Source organism: Pocillopora damicornis, chromosome 13 (assembly GCF_964200805.1).
Source record: "Pocillopora damicornis chromosome 13, jaPocDami1.2, whole genome shotgun sequence".
NCBI classification, from domain to species: domain Eukaryota; kingdom Metazoa; phylum Cnidaria; class Anthozoa; order Scleractinia; family Pocilloporidae; genus Pocillopora; species Pocillopora damicornis.
The window spans coordinates 8,460,748-8,480,747 of record NC_142682.1 but is presented as its reverse complement, the minus strand read 5'-3'; the positions used below and the strand labels follow the sequence as shown (position 1 = coordinate 8,480,747).

At 39.0% G+C, this 20,000-nt stretch overlaps 3 pseudogenes across 1 annotated transcript in view; all 3 read right to left on the bottom strand.

The window, feature by feature from the left end:
- The window catches only part of LOC149035334 (uncharacterized), a 121,770-nt pseudogene that overhangs the window by 31,774 nt on the left and 69,996 nt on the right, over nt 1–20,000 (bottom strand). The window lies entirely within an intron of this gene.
- Nucleotides 8,316–9,043, bottom strand: LOC149035343 (uncharacterized; annotated as a pseudogene).
- Nucleotides 10,829–13,534, bottom strand: LOC149035342 (uncharacterized; annotated as a pseudogene).

Below are 20,000 nucleotides of genomic sequence, written 5' to 3'. Positions count from 1 at the left end.
GACAATGTCCACCATTCACAAGTATTACAGGAAGAATACCATCAGGACCTGAGCTCTTTCCTAGTTGGGTGTTTCTAAGAGCTTGGTCAAGTTCTTGCTCTTCAATTGGGCGGCGCATTGATTCAATGACTGAAAGCTGGTCTATGCCATCGGCAATGGTCGAGTCAGCATCAGTTGGTTGGTTTAGTAAATCACTGAAATGTTCAACTATCTGTCCTTTATCATGTCAGGGGCAGTCAGGAGCTTGCCATCTTTGGACTTCACTGGATGAGAGGTTCTGGATCTTGGACTATAAACAGCGTTTAGAGTGGCATAGAAGTCTCTGTGGTTCTTCTCCTGAGAGTACCGCTCTGCTTCTTCACACAAAAAGAGGACTGTGGAGCAAAGTAGTAGAAAGGGCAAGTAAAAGTGTAAAGTAGGCTTTCATTCAAACACTCAACATTATAGAGAATGTTCTAACTATCTACCACATGCACTTAGAATAGGGAAAATATATAATATATAGGAATCTGAATGTAAATATTTGAAGGTATATTACTCTGTTGTCTATTGTAATTATGACATTCTGTTACTTGATTGATGGACAAGTAGAGCTCACTGTTAGTCTAAAATAACAAAGATAACTGACAAGTTAAAAAAATTAGCAAGCATTTTGAGTTTAGTGTACTTTCCCCAACTTTTGCTGAAAACTGTTCCAATTATTTATGCCATACATACAATTCAACTTATATTGAATAAATCAAGTGTATAACATGCAACCTTGACATGTCCAGTTGCAAGCACATTGCATGTTCTTCGTACATTGTGCATGTATATTGGACTAGACTAGTCTAGTTGTTAACATCAACAATTTTTTCTTTTCCTATCCACTAGAATTATTAAAAATAATTATCTGCTTGTTTGTGTTCACCTAATAAAAATTCCTGATAAAGAAGCATTCTGGGCATTTCCGTGGTGGGCTTGGTGGTAGAGCTACTGGGGTTCTGTGGAACTGTGCCCTTACTATTAACTGGCCTTTTTGCGGTAGTAAGGCCCTATTTGTGACAAATACACCTGGATCTGCTCTTCTGGAAATGTTGGCTTTGTCTAATCTTTTAGCAACACAAAGACCAGAGGGCTTGTTGAAACTTGGCAAGGCAAAGTCTCTGTCCTTATTTTGGCACCTGTCTAATGTCCACAGGTGTTGAGGGGGAAGACCCCTTGTAACAAACTCAACTCTCCTCAATCCCCTGCTCTCCAGGTTTGCAAGAAGGCCCACAGCTACCTCTCTTGTTAGCCCACAGGTACCCTTGGTCTGCAATATGAAAATATATCTGGTCAGTTTCTTTCTGCTTGCATTGACAATGGTCATAAGAACATATAAAGCTGCAGTAATACAGAAAACAAAATTGCACAACAACACTGCTTTGCAGGTTGGAGAGCAAATTTTGCTCATATTTCTACCCAGTGTGCAACAAAATTGATTGTTTTTGTTACATGAGGTAGAAGTACTTTCTGCTTTTGCAGAAATGAAAACGTGTTGCGCTTGGGTTGGTATTATGTGCTGCATTTGCCATGAAACTTGAAATGCAACGATGTTACATGAGTTTGTTGCCCAAATTACCACACCTTAATATTTTCTTTACTTTTTGCTCCTGAATTGGGAGTTCTTCAGTACTCTGACAATTTTGTGCATAGCATTACATATTGTATTACATTGACATAATAGTTGAGAAATACATGTGAAATGACAAATTACAAATATGCATTCCAGTACAATACTACTGTATACATAAATTGGTTAGCGTATTTAAAAAGTATGTCATTACTATAGCAAAAATGGTGTAATGTCTGGGGTACAGGCTTTTTTAACAGCCTCTTCATACCTGTTAACATCAATTGCTGAGTGGTTGGAATTCCATCTATGCCATGGAACCCAATCATCCAATAACCACTTCTTCATGTCTTGAAGATAGATAGATCTCTGTGCCTCTGAAAGTCCTCTTCCATCCACTGCTTTGTTCCGGTTATGAATTGACCTTAGTACTGCTGCATCAGTGTCATAGCCTAGGAGTTCAAGGAAGTTGATTACACCAGGGGAAAATATTATTTCGCAGTCAGGGACAAACTGTTTGTTTTTACCAGTGAGGGCTTCATATGTCAGTCCTGTTTGGAGTTCATGCAGTGCATCCCTCAGATACTGCTGGTTTATTCCAGGAATGAGGCCTTCCCTAAGGCATGTTGTGGTGCGCTTTAGCAAGTGATTGTGGTCCTCTCTGTGATATATAAACTCACTTGGGTCACTGTCCCTTTCTGGCTGGTAAAAGAACTTTGAAAAACTAGCAGGATCATGTGGTAGTAAATTCAGCCTAGCTATTTGAAATTGGTACAAATAGATTGTCATCACAGATTTCTTTATTTCAAGTGCTGCCTCCCGTCTTCCTTTACCCATGTATAGGGATCATAGTGGAATGGAAAAAGCCTTTGTCTCATAATGCACAGGGCATTATTTAAGGGTACAGGGTTGTTAACATCACTCATAAACTCATGTAACCACTGAAGATCTTCAATTGGAATGGCTGTGTGTGCTCCAAAGGGTTACCTAATAACATCAAAATTAGAGTTTTATTACTCCTTTATACTGCTGTACGTTGTAAACAATCAAATAGGCAGCCATATCTCATTTGCATTAATGTTACTGTTTTGGAAGTACAAGTACATGATCCTTTACATTGCACAATATTGAAAGTTTTGATGTGACATCAGTGAGTAAATAAGGGCAATTACACTGGTCACAACATAAAAAATACATACCATGTCTATCAAAAGCAAAGTGTCTGAATAACAGCTGTGCTCATGCTCTTGGCCTAGTTTTTGGCATTCTTTGTCACCTAAATCACTGAAATTGCTTTTTTTTGTCCTATAGTTTTCAGAGTTGAACTCACCATCTGTTGAAATCCTTTAAATAAGAGAATAATGAATTAATGCTTGCAGTACCAATATTCAAAATTCAAGCATAATTAATTATTGTTAATTTTCATTAGAGTTGAGATCCCTTGTGCCATGATCTGTAATATTGTCAATTCAAACATTCCTTCTAGATAATTATGTTTTGAATTTCTTTGGATGTTTTTGGTTGATAAGGCATACAGTGTAAAACAGAATTATTATAAAGAATGGACAAAATGTATGAAAGATTGCAATCAAAAAAATGTATAAAAATAGTTTACTTACAACAACCATCCCTTAGTGCTAACATCTCTGTTACATGTCCAAAACTGAATATTTAAGGCTTGCAATCACTAAATATGTACAAGGTGTCTAAAGGTGTAAAGTATACAAAGGTCCATGCGATAATATGGTAATACATGTTGGTGCAACGAAGCATGTGATGCATAGTTGTGTAGCGTAAGCTCTTCATTGTACATTCAACCTTCAATTCCAATTCTCCTAATTTTGAATCTGTGATAGACTTATTACATGAATTGTACAGGAACAGCATAAGGCTTTTGGTTTCTGCACTCATCTGCTATCATAAATATCAGCAAGTGGCTTGCTGCAGATCTTTTCTTTGAATACAGTCCTTTTAGATATAAGAGGAACTCTTGTTTCAAAGGCACAATTATATTCATCACAGTCTCTTTTATAGATGCTTCTAGAAAAATAGCAAGGGAGTTCTGAAACTTTTTAGTCTGTTTTAAGAGCTCTTTAAAAGCCAGTCAGATCCCATGACAATTTTATGAGTGTTGCTTCAGCATTGCATTTACCATTCAAATCTCTTGTGTGTCCCTCTTGATTTCATTTCTCCCTCAACCAAAAATTCCAAATCTCTCAACAACAATTCTTTCATTTTCCTTAGATCATCCATTATGGTTTGGTCAGTCTTTCCAAACTCTTTCACAGAGTTGCATCTTAACTGGTACTCTTTATGCATATTCCTTAATCCATCTGACCCTTCATCTCCTGACCACTCCTCTTTCATACTATCCATTAATCCTTTTCGGACATCACAGGCATCAGCCTTTATCCACCATCTGCCAGATGGGTTGCTATTTTTTGCTTGTTTCAGGGCTTTCATCTGCAAATAAATAGCTTGCCGCTAAATAACTATTAATTTTTGAGACTTTGCTTTGCTTGTGCTATTGTCATAGCTTCCAATGTGTAGTTCCAAAAAATACCTTCCACACAAACACTGTGGTTTGTTTTCTTTTAATCCACTCCCTCTCAGAATTTACAATTCTCTCCATGGTATTGATGTTTTTAGAACTATGGAACATCATTTTATAGACATTTAATTACCTGAACATTAACTGTGCGGGTAAATCCAAAATTGGAGATAGGCCTTTGAATTTGCCCAACACTTAAGCTGGCAATGTTGATTTTGCTCTGTTAAAGAAAAGGAATACTGTTAATACTCTATTGGGATACAAATTGCAGTAGTGGGTTTCAATGCTAGGGGTACATGTAGATTTTAAGTGGTTGCCATGAATAAATGTGTACTCCATTCTGATATGCTCAATTGATCATCATTTTTAGCGAATAATACAAACCATTAAAGGATTATGCATTCCAGGGTTCTGTTTTTGTCTTTGCACAGTAGTAGGAGTAATTTGGTGATACTCTTCTAAATCTTGAGTAGTACATTCTCCCTCAGCATACTCCACATCCATGTTTCTTGGAAGATTAGTCCATACATAAGTCAACTGAGTAGTTCAAGTGTTTACCAAACTAACTTTAGTCTGTCCGATGTACTCTTGACTGATCGCAGTGCGAAGACTATTAACTTTGACAGGATCACGGCTCGAAACATCCCTTCCAAAGGAATTGTAAGCTACGGTTTCAAAACATATCGCCAGCCGTTCGCCACGAACATCCAGTTCGAACAGCTCACAACTTTTTTGAAACGTATAGCTTCAGCCGTTCGAACGGCTCCCAATTTTTTTGAACGGATAGCTCAAGCCGTTCGAATGGCTCCCAATTTTTTTGGAACGGATAGCTCCAGCTGTTCGAACGGCTCCCAATTTTTTTTGAACGGATAGCTCCAGCCGTTCGAACGGCTCCCAATTTTTTTTGAACGGATAGCTCCAGCCGTTCGAACGGCTCCCAATTTTTTTTTAACGGATAGCTCCAGCCGTTCGAACGGCTCCTAATTGTTTTTGAACGGATAGCTCAAGCCGTTCGAACGGCATCCCATCCCGTTCGAACGGCTGATGAACGGCTTACGAACGGCTACCGTTTCAAAACGGCAAACCGTAAGGAACGTTTTCGCGTGAGAGGTCACATATGACAGCTGGGCTAGTTTGAACTTCATCTTGTCCTTGTTCAGCTTGATGTGTCTCTGACGACAACGCTGTAAGAAAGCCATCAATTTACCATCATGGTCTACCACGGCTTCATCATCTGTTTCACCAACACCAAAGACAATAATGTCATCTGCAATGGTTCTGACTCCATCAAGTCCTTCAAGTGCCTCATTAAGTCTGCGCTGGAACTCCTCTGGTGCAGGTGCTATGCCAAAAGGCATTCGCAGCCAACGGAAACGCCCCCACGGTGTTGCAAAAGTTGTCAACTTGCTGCTTTCATCATCTAACTGCACATGCCAGAAGCCATTTTTCACTAAAAAGACTCGAGCCTTACATAAGTCAGGCAACAGATCATCAATAACTGGCAGGGGATAATGGTTCCTCTTCAGCACTTTATTTAAAGGCCTTGGATCAAGACAGAGACGGATCTTTCCATTGGGCTTCATGACCACCACTGTGGATGATATCCAATCGGTTGGCTCTGAGACTCTCGCAATGATACCTTTCTCAACCAGGCTCTCCAGTTCTGCCTGATACTTCTCCTTCAGTGCAACAGGTGGCTTACTAGCTGGAAGTTGAACTGCAGGTACACACTGGTCCACAGGAAGGTGCAGCTTACCCATCAGCGTACCCTAACCCTCAAACACATCTTTAAATTGCGCAACAACTTGACTAACTGTGTAACCCAGTGTCTATCAACTAGCAAATTCATCAACTGTCAGAATATTCTGCATGTTAACAGTAATAAGTTCCATACCCTAAATAGCAGATGCTCCAAGAACAGGCTTATTCTCTTCACTTACAATCTGAAATTCAAGATTGTACTTCCCATTGTTCTTTGGATTACGCAAACTTATCCTCCTCTTTCGAAGTGGGTGTATTTGCCCATTATAAGCCCGAAAACTTTATATTTCTTTTATATCTTCATCTACATCAGTGCTGAGGAATTATTCATTAATGAAATAATCAGTTAAGAAGAAGATCAGTTGATAAGATGAGTAGTCCGCACCAAGTACTACGGTTCTAACGTACACACACACTAAACAAATGAAGAACAAGCCATGATGAGTTGTCCAGACCAAGTACTACAGCACTAGCGCACTAGCGCACTAAACATGCCGTGGTGAGTGTCTGTACCGAGTACCAAGGTACTAACGTAGATGTGCACTAAACAAATGAACAACAAGCTGTGATGAGTTGTCCGGACCAAGTACTACAGTACTAGCGTACTAGCACACTAAACATGCCGTGGTGAGTGTCTGTACCAAGTACTACGGTGCTAACACAGGAAAAAATGGCATATTCCCATATTGATAATTAAATGGGATATTAATGGGTTTCTAAAATAATCCCAAGAAAAACCCAAACATTGCCTAAATTGGGAATGTGAGACTGTTCCCAATGTCCATCTTGTTGGGTATTGTAGATTCCCATTTTTGGGTATTCTACAATATCCCAGAATTGGGAATCGCCTTCAAAAATGGGATTTTCATGGGAAACAAAAAGGGAATTTATAGCAATTTCCACTTTCCAAATTGGGAATTCAAATTGTTCTATGTTGGGTTATTTGAAAATTACCAATTAAAACCCAAACATAACTTGAAATGGGAATTCAAGAATATATTAGTCCCAATTTCTACAATTGTTTGGGATTATTGAATTCCCAATTTTTGAATATTTTCAGCTCTTCCACCATTGGGAGCTCTGATTTTCATCAAATAAGCCTTCCTTGGTACTGAAGCTATACCAACAGTAGTAATTTGTAATTGTAAGATAAACCTTCCTTAAACAAAAGATTTCGCATCAAACTTCTCACATATTACATCGCTAATAATAGCTGAGACAAGCTAATTTAATATATATAAGAATTCCAGTATGTTTGAGGAAGGTTTTTAATACATATTGATTTGTCTGCAAGATAAGGATGAAACCCTCTCTGTGTAAGCCAAGAAGTAATGTAACTCCAACTTTCCATTTTATTAGGACAATGCAGTACAAAGCAGATATGTTGCCATTAAAAGTATTACAATAAAACAATATATTTTATAACAATGCAATAATAAGTAGCTTATATATATATATAATTGGCCTTCTGCATCAACTAGTGTTGAAAAAGCATCATGAGGGCTGTCAAATGCTAAGTATAACTAGGCCAGTGATGTGAAGTCAGTTGACAATAAAACAATACAAATTTTACAACTATAGTATTGAAGTTTATGATAAATCTGAATACATGATCAATAGTGGAGTCCTAAATTTGCTATCGGAAACATTTGAGAAATCTGCCATGCTTAAGGATCGATGACCTGCCAACTGACTGCATACCACACAAAGCAGTTATCCAAAGATAGATGTTGAAAGATCTGGAGCTGGCTGAACATGGTGTGTATTACTAAAGCCAGTAATAATTCAACTTTGTCAAGATGTAGAAATGAACTCAATGCATTCCTTACATATCACTATACTTTGGTACAAGTGCATGCACAAAAATGAATGATATATAAGGTTAATTAATATGTGCAATATTATTGCAATATGTTTTAACACAACATTAAAGGCAAATACTCAAACGTACCTGCCAGTTAAGATTTCTGGTCTGCAATGCAGCTTACTCTTAAAAATGAATCAACTTCAAGTTTATGTCAATGTTAATTTGAAAGTGTACTTTTCCTGGACCACCATCGATCAGTGGTACATTAATGTACGTAGGGTTAATATTCAACTTAAACAACAAACAGCTGGGCTCAAAATAGTAGGCTGCCAATGACTAAGCCAAAATGCAGACAAAATTTCAGAGCTATGACAAGTAAAGTAACTCTGAAGCATCAAATTAAACTGATCTTTGATTTTTTTCTTTTCTCCTTGCCATAAATGTGGATTCATTCTTCGGCAGTGTTTCAAAATATAACTGGTAGGTGATTTTTTTCCATCTTCCATAAACAAAAAGACAAGGGAAAATGCCAGACAGCTGTTTTTCTATTTTAAGCTCAATAACCTGTGAAAACTATATCAATGGTGCATGCACAAGTAATTTCAGTCTACAAGAACTACAAATGAAACTTCTGTTAGAGTAGCAACTGTTTTCCCTGGGTAATTTTTGGTGAAATACAATGCAACCTCATCTGCTTTCCCATAAATAAAATATGTTCCACTGTTTGTATCAGCATGGAAATGGGTATCTATAACCAAGACTTTACCAGTGCCATCACTTACAATTAAGACTGACTTTTTATGGCAAATCGCATCCGAAGTCGGTAAGGAAGAACGGTGGTTATGGTTGAACGGTGGATAAGGCTGAAATCTTTGATGCTGATACTTCTGAGAGCGCTTCTTCTTCGAATCCTTAACTTTCTTCTCTGCTCTCCTCTCTGAGCGAAATAACCTCTTCTCGTCCTCCGAGTCAGATGCTAATTCATCCGAAAGGTACTCTTGAACAGTAGCCCAGCTATACTGACTTTTATCGGCGATCTTAATCACCTTCATTCTTTTAGTAACCAAAGCAATACCTTCTTTGATGGCGGTTTTGGCTTTGGAAGTGGCATTGGCATTAAGCGCACCCTTCGCACTCTCGAGCTTGTCCAAAACAGATTCGGCATGCTCAAACTGCTGCTCATTTCCTTTGCTCTGGAAAACAAAACGAGCGCGCTTCGCACGTTTAACGACTGCTCAACTGATGAAGAATTTTCCTCCGTGAACTGCTTCTTAAAGTTGTCGAAGCGGGTGTCGATTAAAGACGATATCTGCATGGTAACGGAAGCCATTGAATCAGCTACAGCCTGCTGCACTAAAGAATGAAAACCATCAGAACCAGTGTTAGAAGAACCTTCTTCTCGCAAATTGGGAGCATTTTGTCCTGGAAGGGGCATCTTGTGTCTTCTTGTGTCTAACAAAAAATTGTCTGCCTGGTACAGCGTATTGGAGCGAGAGTGACAAACAGCATACATTAACAAATATATATAGCTACATAGCACAATAGATAGTTAACTAACACCAATAAGGGGTGATAATAACAACATGCCCAAGAAATAACACGTAGAAAGTCATTATCTCCTATACGTCGTACCGGAGATAATTTGCATTCTTCACATTTCACTGAAAACATTCATTTTATATGACAGTGATACTGTAGTTACATCATGCTTACACTGTTAGGTAAATTGACTTTGTAGCAGGATCAAGAGATCTGATATCTGGAAGGGTTAGTTTTCCTTTTTGTCTGCCATCTAGCTGTTTACCTGCCACAGAAGTACAAGCATTCACAGATCCTCTTTTAGTGACTAGTAAAAAAGAAAAAAGAAAAAAAAAAGAGAAAGGAGAGAACCATGTGAGGACATCGACAATGCAAGCTATATACAATACAAGCATGGAATTCAGTTACTGGTAGAAGCCCATGCCATGAGAAAAATAAAGAAAACTTTCTAAAATTATTCTGGAATTTGCACTTTCAGAGCGGGAAAAGCCATGTGACACCATGAAACCCGCGAGAACTTCACTGACAGATTTATTGGAAACTGAAAAGAAAGCATTTCTCCCAGTTAATCCTTTGTGATCAAATGCTAAATTTTTCGCCTAGTGGAGTTAAAGAAGCTTACGGATTATAAATGTTTCACAGAAACCATTTTTCTCCCTGTGTCTGCCTCAGCAAGCTTAATCTAAAATATTTAAGCTCAATTCTACTAACCTAGCTTCTGAACTGATAAAGAAAACTTTTCTTTCTTCCCAATCGTGTTAAGGCCAAGCCTTTCCATCGAGTTGTCATTTAGAATGTGTTGGGAGAGTAAAGTACTGGTTATTTCCTCTTCCACAAATCTCTTTGCAATGCTCTCATCGTTGATGATGCTCATGACCCACCCCTTGACTTCCTCGCACGTCCACTCTGAAGTTTTGAAAAAACACCACTGTCAATCGGGAATCACAGAAGAGAATCATTTCGCATTAATTTCGAAATTAAAAACTAAACGACAACTTACCAGAGACATTTATATCTGAAACAATAACATCATCATTTTTTCCTTCCAGCAAACTGGCAGGAAAGGGAAGCTGTTTTGGTCTAACTTTTTGTTTCTGTGTATATGTTCGTAGGCTGTCGTTTTCACTTGATACATCATCAGCGTCTCCACTTTCAGGGCTGTCCATTTGGGATGAGAAACAATCGTCGGAAGAGGAAAGTCTTGGTGTTAGAAAAGCACGAGAACGACTCTCACTGTGTTCGCCCAACATTTCCTTTAACTGAATGCTAAAAGCGCGCGAGAATGTTTTTTGTAAAATATTTCCTCTCTTGAGTGGCTAATTTCCCCGCCTCTGTTCTTTGGATGTTTCTCATTGGTGGCGTTTAGTCACGTTTTCGGTAATTTACATCTCCGCTGATATTTTCACCGTCGGCTCAATATCAATATGGCGGATGAGCGCGCACCATCAAGTGTTACAGGAAAAAGTTCTGTGCATAATTCGAAATGTTCCTCATGCATCATTCGAAAGGCAAGGGAAACCCTCTTTTAACTTAAGAGGCAATCAAGGAAAACTCGAGATTTGACAAATTATGGCGTTTTGCGTGGATACCACCTGGGAAATTTGTATTTGTATCTGCGAGGATTCCCAGTCAGAGCATGTTCATTGTGTTTGCAACGATTGCAATAGCATGCCTGTCTCGAGGAATTACGGCCACTTCGTTCCATGACCACTTCGTTCCAAACCACTTCGTTCCATCCTTTGATCACTTCGTTCCAGCATTGTTATAGAACTCAGTCTTTCGCGCGTTCGCATTTTCATTGTTTATGTAAGAAATTGTTATTAATTATCTACTTTACATAGGTTTCTCCTGTTGGTCATTGCTTTCATTTATATAGTGGCTCCTAAAGGAGCCGTTTTTTTTTGTTTGGTATACTTTATTAACTAATTTTTACAATTCTACTGGTCCATTAAGATAAGAGCAGGCCTTCAGTAGTTGTCTGGCTGACCTTTCCCCGGCCTCGTACTAGTCCCACTGCTTAAATATTCTCTGCTGTAGCTCCCTATACTTTCGTCGCTGGATTCGTCGTAGCTACTCTCTGATACCAGGTGGATCTTGATTGCTGTCAGTTTCGCTTCTCTGTAAAGAAGCTGGATTAGGAGGTACATGGGCAGTTGTGCTCTTCCAGAAGCTCAGCAATTTAGGCCATTGTGCCAACCTTCCATGTCGTTGTTCGTTTGGATGGCCTGTTTGTAGCACGTCCAGTCTGTTGGAGCCCAGGTGCTGCCGTTGATCCAAGTGCTGGATACGTATTCGGCAAAGTCAATAAGTGTTCCCGACGCCTCGTTGTGTAGTGCTTCAAACATTGGACGTATTTCTCGTTCTGGTAAGAACGGCAGAGCCATTATTTTTCTGACAAAGCTGTACGTCCCCCGGTCGTGGCGGTAAGCAGTTTGGAGACCGAAGTCCTCCACCTAGTAAATAATATATAGAAACTTATTAGTATAAAAATATAAATCTAATCGCATTCTGTTGTACTCTGATTGGCAGCACTACTCACTATCTTTTCATTCCATTCTAGAACGTGTTTTTAAGTTTTGAACGCCTGTTAGATTTATACTTAAACAATCAAATTATTTGCTCTCAATTTCTATTGTACGATAGTTCATTCAACTATCACACGATACAATTGAGCACATGAATATTAAATCAAATTTATCTTACCTTTCTCCAGAGGGCTTGCGTCCAGTGAAACACACATCCATGGAGATTGGCGTGTGGGAGAACTTTTCTCAGGGCTGCCCAGGTTGCTTTTTCGAAGTCCAGTGTGATCTGCTGCACTTTTGGGACTGACGGCAGGATTTCAATTAGTTCCTTGAAGACCTTGCAGTAGTCTGACTTTTTGCGTTCGGACATCAACATGAACAGGAGTGGGACTTGTTTTACGTGGTCATCCTTTCTGATGAAGGCATTCACCGTCATAAGCTGACTGAAAGGTCTGCAGCACAGCTTGAATGTGGTGTTGATGTACCAAGACTTGGCACGGGCAAGGCTTGATCAGTGGCAAAAACCAGGTGCCTCCAAATCCGGACTCTCAGGTCAGCGCGCAGGAACTCTGATGGGATATGGTCAGTTGCTAGTTCAAACTCTAAGTCCTGTGGGTCTTTGGGTCTCAGTCTCTGATGGCGACGGTTAGCTGCCCTTCTAATGATTTCTGGCCTGGGCAAACTGGGGCACGGGATGTCGTTAAGGTCTTCTAACAGGACGTCTTTGACGATGGCGGACGCTGGTTTGAAGACATCTGCGACTGCTCTGGCCTTGACTTTGGAAGTGATCTTTGTGGCTGACGCTGCTCATGTACCATGGAATGTTCTAGTTCATCATCGGTAAACAGTAGAGGAGTACTGTTCAGGATGGGGTTCTCGCACTCCACACAGTGCCAATCGATTGATTGCCCGGAATGGACTGCTCCACGATAATCAAGCTGGGAGATGCCCGTTTGACAGGTACGGTGCTGCCAACGCTCACATCCCTCACAAAGGAGGGCTTCTTGACAAGGATGAACAAGGTTATCGCAGACAATACAGGAATCTATTGTGTAGTAGTTTTTTAAAAAAAAGTTTTTTAACGATTATGAATGATGACTAACTGATGATCGGGAAGGTAGCTGAAAGTTGATTTGACTGCGTAAAGGTTTTTAATCGACCTTTTATGAAGTTGTATAGGATCCAAAAATCAGTCTCACCTTTTGATTGGTTGATTTAGGAACATGCGCACAAAGCACACTAAACAATAAAACTAATTAACATTGTTGCCTATTGTTTCCGTTATTGCACATTTTTATCACAAGTTGTGGCAGACCTATGAGGGAACAACACCTTTTAACTGGAATAATAATGACCAAAAGCATCAAAGCATTTAAACTAATAAATACTGTAAAGAAAGGTTAACTTAGTAATAACAAGCAGGTTCATCTTTACTCAAGTCTGATAAAAAAGTAAAGCGATGTTGAAATAATGAACTCAAGGTTTACTTTGGTCTGGTTGCTATGATCAACGTGTATGCTTATAGTTGTTTCCAGTAGTCCCAGATTCCACGCACACGGCAGGTACTTCACAAGTTTCAAAATGGCCGTCACAACAGACGGCGTATACCGTTTACTAGTTTTGTAAGATTAGAAGTTTACATGCTTAGTTTACACTTGGAACAAAGTGACCAAAGGATGGAACAAAGTGGTTTGGAACAAAGTGGTCATGGAACGAAGTGACCGGATACCGTCTCAAGAGCAACCGCATTCAGACATCGTAAGCGTGAACATAGCAGTTCAAGGGTAACTGGAAATTTAGGCTTGCACAAAGAGGAAATAGAAGGCCTTGAGGAGTCATCATCTAGTGAAGTTTTACAAGCTGTGGACCAAGATCAAGAGATGTTTGATCAATCAGACACATTCGTGGATAGTCTTGATTCTGGTACTCCTGAAGAAAACGAATCGAATGAATTACACGTTCATGCAGGTGATGTAGACCCAACCAGAACAATAACTGAGCAAATAATAGATGTAATTCTTGATGCTCTACAATTGCAGCTTGAACTAAAATTGTCAAACATTGGATTTGATCATATCTTGGACTGGGGAAAGAAACTATTCATGATGGGATTTAGTGAGCAGTATCAACATTTGTGGCCAAAATGTTGGAAAGATGCAGAGGTACTTTTGCATTCTGTCGGCTACAGGGATGCTAAAAAGTACATAATTTGCCTTGATGAGAGCCACAGATGTCACTTTGGTTTAATGTCATCAAAAGATGATTTATGTCCTCACTGTAACAAAAAGGGAACTATTCCTTACTACTATCTTGGCTTAGGTCCTAAGATTAACCTCTGGGCAAGTGATCCTATGTTTTGCAAAAAGATGCTGTCACACTGGTTTGAAAAGGATCATTGGCTTGGACAAGAAAATCAAGATGGTTGGGGTTTCACATGCAAAAGTGAAATATGGGATGGAAGACGTTTCTCAGAGCTTCAGTGGTTTTGGAATCCTGAGGAAGAGTGGCAATTACCTGCCAAATGTGATAATTGTGGTGGGGTTGTCTCAGTCCAAGATATCAATTCTTCTCCTGATGGAAATTATGGACAAAAGCTGGTAACCTGTTTATCCTGTGCAGTCAGTTTCCCCCATGTTATCCAGAAAGCAACTGGAGATTTCAGCCATTTGATGGTAAATACAATCATGGCTCTGGAGCTATTGAAGTTCAGATGGCTAATATGTCCAAGGAAGACAGACAAAAACAATCTGAGATATTTGTTGTCGGTTTTGTGCCTGTGTATTTGCTGCCAGAAAGAAGGCCGATATCTCTGGATCCATTTTTGCCACCTCTTCTTGATGAAATTGAAGATGGATTTATCAATGGCATCGCAGTTGATAATTATAGCTTTACATTGCCTAACTTCCCTTCTGGGCCTGCAAAATTAAGGCATCTTATTTTGTGTGTTATTGGGGACCATGTTGCTATTTGTGAGGTTTGTAAGGGAATTTTCTGTGGAAAAAACCCTTGTCGACACTGCAAATGTGGAAGTATCTTGGACCCTGGTAGTAATCACTATTACTATGGAAATTACCGAAAATCGACAAGGTATCCATGGCCAAAAAGAAACATTCATGATGAACTTGAAACATTGCAATTAATTGAACAGGAAGAAAGAAGAACTGTAGCTCAGGAAATGGCAAAAGAATCAGGATTTACTGGTTTGTCTGTGCTTCATTGTCTCCATGCATTATATGGTTTTGATTACCGCAAACACTGTGTTTTTGATGTTATGCACACGGTTGCTCTTGGAGTTGTAAGAAATAACCTTAATTTCCTTCTATCTAATCAACTTTTGGATCAGTAAGTACTTCAAGAAAGACTATTTAAAGTGCCCTGGACTGTAGAATTTCTTTCTTCTCGATATCCGAGCAGGCTTTCAAGAATAGGGTACTGGAAAGCTGAAGACTTTCAAAAGTTTGCATTCCCCATTTCGGAAGTAGTTTTGGGAGGCCTTGTTTCGGAAGAACATTTTGAAACCTGGGAATGTTTAGCAAGAATTGTTGAGTATCTGTATTGTCAGGGAAGAAATTAAACTGTTTTAAGATATAATATTCTACTTGAAGAAGGCCAGGGATTGACTTACTGTCATGCTGTCAATCATAACCTGACACACATTAAAGAGGATGTGATAAACTTTGGTCCTCCCGATAACTTTTGGTGCTACAACTTTGAGCGTGCAGTTGGTCGCTATATTGCAATATCAACCAACTTCAAAAATATTGAAATAACTGTTGCAATATCAACCAACTTCAAAAATATTGAAATAACTGTTGCGAGGGCAGAGTTCCATAGAGAAGTTCTTAGGGTGCGTTCTTCCTTGAAAGCGCAAGGAAACTCTTCTGCAGAAACTGTTTCTTATCCAAAGGAGGCACACTATGGATCTCTAGCTGAATTGGAAAATGCCAAACAGTATTTCAGTGATGAAGCAAATCACCTGGCCAAAATTAACGGTATACTAGTTGGAGCATCAAAACCTGTTCTTTTGTTTGAAGAAGTGCAAAGGAATTCCATCCTTGCTCAATTTGGCCAGGATCAAGGTATAACAGGTGAAAGCCTTAGTGATGTGGCACAAGAATGTCGTAGTATCTATTTCACCAGTGTTAATGGCAACAAAGGAATGCTTTATAGAGTAGGTGAAAACATAATTGTTTCTGCTGAAGATGGCGATGAATGTGTTTTAACTATTACTCAGCTGCTAAGGACAAACATAAGCCACGAATATCATTTATTTGTTGTTGGAGATTGCTTCCAGGCAGTGATCTATAACTCTGAAAAGCAACTCCACCAATGGAGCAAGGGAGCCTTAGCAAGGCCATCAAGTACTGAAAAGATTGTCCATTCTTCTAAAATCCAGCGGAAGGTTATGTTTTTTCCAGATCCAGAAAATCTTAATGATCCAAGCATTTACATTTGTATCGACTTTCAGAGACAGTGCTTTCCACTCTCCAGTGTTACTGTTCCCTGTTACCCTGAAGTGGGTGATATGTTACTCATAAAGGGTGATGACCCAGACCCATGGAGAGCAGTGGTGTTAGCAGTTCAGGAAAGGACTCAAACTGTCCAGGTGCAGTTTTATATACCCCATCCTCGTTGGGGTAGGCAATCAGGTCTCTGGGTTCGTGAAGGTACACGCCCTCAGCAAGTACACTTCAAAAGTATACTTGGCAGATCTGCAGGAAATTGGCAGAGTAATGGACGAATGTTTAAAGAACTCTAAGGGACATTGCTGCTGTTTCCTTGAAAGGATTCATGTTCAGGCAATCAGTCATCATCTTGGTACAGGTATTAACTTTTAGTAACTGATGATAAGAATGCAGATCTGGTTACATACGTTTTACAGTTTACACAGCAAAAAATGTATTGGCAAATGACTTGACCATGATTTTGATATGCCCAAGGCATTCTTCAATAATTCAAAGTCAACATATCATTTTTCAGGGTTTTAAATTTCAAACAATGTTATAATTTGGAACTCTCTTGATTTTTATGTCATAGTCAAGTCAAGTCAAGTCAAGTTCCAAACATGCAAACACATTGTAATTGCCATGCATTTCTGTACACGTACTGATGCAATTCCCAGCTGTTGGACATAAACCTCTTAGAGGAAAGTATAGAAATTGTGCATTTTAACATTGAATGATACTGAACTCACTGGGAGTATCCCTAGTATGGTGCTCAGGCGCTTTGGATGTCCCCTTCTCCACTATTGCTTTTTATTGTTGGAATAAAGTGTAATAAAATAGAAGCAGTCCAACAACCTATAACAACATTTGGGGAAGTTGTCTCGAAACCTAATGCTTCACCCATATTTTTTCTAAAACAATATCATTTTAGCAAAGTTGCTTTTTCACAAGTTTGAGAAATTGCCAGTTTTGGAATTTTGATATAAACTCTTCCTTTTTTACCTTTTGCATAGTTCCCAATTTGAAATTGATCTTTTGGGCAGAAGTTTCCACCAATTTACCCAAGTGTGCAACACTTTTCCCAATGTTGGGTTTTAACAATGGGAAATTTATTGAAATTCTTGTGTAATACCCAGGATTGGGGTTTCAGTTTGGGAAATAGTCTTAAAAGTCCCACTAAATTCCCAAGATTGGTACACTGCTTTTCATGTAATAACCAATAATTTTACTTTGGGAATTTCATGCAAATTCCCATGTTATACCCGTTATTGGGATTTAACTTTGGGAATCAGATGTTTTTTCCTGTGTGTACTAAGCAAATAAACATGCCGTGGTGAGTGTCTGTTCCGAGTACTTAGGTAGTAACAAACTAAGGCACTAAACAAATGAAGAACAAGCGGTAATAAGGTGTCTCTACCAAGTACTAAGGTACTAACATACTAAGGCACTGAACAAATGTAGAACACGCTGTGATGAGTTGTCCCTACCGAGTACTACGGTACTAACGTACTAAGCAAATAAACAAGCCATGATGAGTTGTCCGTATCGAGTACTGAGGTACTAACGTACCAAGGCACTAAAGAAATGAAGAACGAGCCGTGATGAGTTGTCCGTATTGAGTACTACAGTACTAACGTACTAAGCAAATAAACGTGCTGTGGCGAGTGTCTGTACCGAGTACTAAGGTAATACTGCACTAAACAAATGAAGAACAAGCCGTGATGAGTTGTCCGTACCGAGTACTACAGTACTAACGTACTAAGAAATAAACAAGCCATGATGAGTGGTCCGTACTGAGTACTAAGGTACAAACGTACTAAGAAGTAAACATGCCGAGGTGAGTGTCTGTACCGAGTACTAACGTACTAAGGTACTAGACAAATGAAGAACACGCCATGATGAGTTGTCCGTACCGAGTACTAAAGTACTCACGTGCTAAACAAATGAACATACTGTAGTGAGTGTGAGTGGTAACTGTCCTAATCGAAGTTTCTCCGTACTCTCTGGAACGAATGAAACAGAAAATGTTCGAGGTTGACACCACACTTAATTACCCCTCTCTTGGGATAAAAATGATTAGTGTATAAAACATCTCGATTTTATCTCGTTCAAGGTAACATATTCAAGCTAGTTATCTGATAAATAAGACTTCGTCGAAATGGCTATTTTTTTTAACGCTGACCTCGAAAAACCGAATCATTACATGACTTAAAAGTCATCTAGAAAAGACCCCTGAGGTTCTGAATTATAACTAAACGTTTTTATGAAATATTGATTTGAGAGGAAGATAAAGCGGATAATTTTAACATGGTTCGAGGCTGATCCCTTTTCCCAAAAAGATACGTTTTCAAACAGAAAGAGATACTTGTTGACGGAAAATAACTATTCTAAATTAGTAGGAGTGGACGTTACTTTTGGGGGGAAAATGGGTATGGGAGTGCGGTGTTTCGGAGAAGATGATGTGATCTCATTCTTATTCGGTGTGGTAAATTAGAAGTTGCGAAACGATAATTTTGCTGAACTGTCCAGGACCCGAAATTGTTCAAATTCTGAGGAATTAGCCTCTCTCATACCAGGTAGTTGCCTCAGCATTCTCTCCATTCACTTCAATGGGTTCCATAATCAATAAAAAGTAGAAAACTTCAACAAGACACTTGTTTACGCATATCATAGTGATTATGTCTTCTTTTTCTAAGCTTAAGCGAGCAAATGATAGGAATGAGTCGAATCATGGTCCAGTTACTAGTATCTGTTGTTTCATGAATTGTACCATTTGAGGATGTTGCTCTCCAATTTTTTAGGCAGCTAACTTTGCGATTGCACTATTCATGTGAACGCGTGTTTTATTAGCCATGCTTTTCATTATAAATACCTGCGAACTAAAAAATTCTAATATTTTGGTTCTTTTGACAATCATGTGATAGCTCTTAGCAGTAAAGCAGAAACGAGGTAAAGTATTCCAACATAACTCATGCCAATTTTTAGGTTCTTTTAAAAATATAGAAAAAATCTAAACAATATTCAGTGACACCCAATAGCTTCTACTGAAGTTGCACAGCGCTTCATTGTAAGATATCACTTCGGATTATAAAATTCCTGGTCGAAATGAGTACTGCAAATGCATATTTAGAGGATACAAAAACGAAACTCAGGAACTAGCTCAATGGGTTAAACTGGTCAAAATGGTCAAATAAGCTGAACTGGTTCAACGGCTTACAATGGTCAAACTAGTTGAAATGGCTCAAAACGCATAAACTAGCTTATTGGTCAAACGAACTGAAATGGTTCGTGTTTAATAATTAAGGTCATACTAACTGAAATAAATCAAACCAACAAACAAAAATGGTCAACTTAGTACCAGACTGTCTTATGCAAGTCTGCTAGTTTCCAGTCCTTTAATAGAACGCTAGTACGTTAGTATGCTAGTCATTTGTGATAATTCGTGAGGTGATGTTAGTGCGCTAGTACGTTGGTACACAAGACACATGCATTCCTTTAATCGAATCCTGGTACGTTGGTACGCAAGTCATTCATGCTTGTTCGAGAAGTGTAGTTAGTACGCTAGTACGTTGGTATTCTAATGACTCAGTTATCATACGTACTGATAGTACTGTAGTACTGGTGAACACCATTAGTACGGTAGTACTAATGATTAAGCAAAAAACTAAAAAGAAATCTTTCCTAAAACAGGCAGCATATGTTGTCAAGAAGGCATGGTCTTGAGACGTATTTCTTTTGAGATCATTGCGAAGGAGCTCATATAAAAATTCTATGGACT